This window comes from Protopterus annectens, chromosome 4.part1 (assembly GCF_019279795.1).
Source record: "Protopterus annectens isolate FY-2018-M chromosome 4.part1, PAN1.0, whole genome shotgun sequence".
Lineage (NCBI taxonomy): Eukaryota > Metazoa > Chordata > Ceratodontiformes > Protopteridae > Protopterus > Protopterus annectens.
Window position 1 is genome coordinate 98,512,109 of NC_056734.1, and position 1,163 is coordinate 98,513,271.

Consider the following 1,163-nt stretch of genomic DNA (forward strand, 5'->3'; position numbering starts at 1 on the left):
ATCTCCCTATATAAAAGCATAATTATTAACTTATTGGGTTGGGGTTTATATGTGTCAATTAACTTATTGGGTTGGGGTTTCTGAGTATATAAGCTGACTGTTGTGATTTTTGTATATTCTGATGAAGTCCAGCTATTTGGCGGATGAAAGAGCTAAATATATTAAACTGTGTTAGTTCGACTCTGCAGTTGCCTTTTTTTACACATTAAAGAATTACAAAATGCTTGTGTAGTGGGGTTATTCCAACAGAGAGAGGCAACATATGACAACTGAATTTTTGCCAAAATATATACATTTGAAATCAGTGTCTTTTTACGCTTGTTGGCAAATTCATACTGTCCTATTTTTTTCAGGAATATGCAACAGTGATCCTTCCAGTTTGATAGGCATAGGTTTGGCTGTCCCATGGTAATCATGCTAAGGTTGTGGGGAGAGGCTGCAAAAAAATTAGAATACCAGATCAACCCAAAATGCATCTTCAGTAATAGACGAATATCCACAGCTGTTAATGTTGGCTCACTAGTGAGGAAGAATTTCACTCCTACAACATGCTCAGCATCTCAATGATGTTTTTCACCAAATTATCAATATGGGTATCAAGCTTTATGAGTTTGTCAGGACAGAGTCAAAAATATTTGATGTTTTCCACCATCTCACTCTAGTCATTATTTTTGACTCTGTTATGCAGTGTTGGCAAGTTAGTGTTTCTGAAGTTGATGCCACATATCAGCAGAGCTGACTGTAAGAGACATTTGTAGGAGAACAAGAGGTAGATCATCAGTGTACTTTGTTAAACTTAATTAGCTTAACTGAGAGCAATAAATTAAACATACCCAAGCATGCACCATCTCACCCACCAAGGCACATCCTTGATAACAAAGAAGGGAGAAGGCATCAACCCATGTAATTTTACCAGATCTGTATGAAATTACAGAAGCAGTCAATGCATACAGAGTCTATGTTAAGCAAGGAAAGTATTCTGATAGATGTCAGTGGTCAACAGAGTCAGGGGCTTTAGAAAGTTCTACGGGCATGGCGGATCTTCCTTTACTTTCATTTTAGCCTTTCCTGAAATTAACAGCAATGTGAATAATGGAGTGTCCACTCCATGGTCCACCTTGCAACCACATAATGAGTTAATTATGAAGCAGTCTGAGTATGGA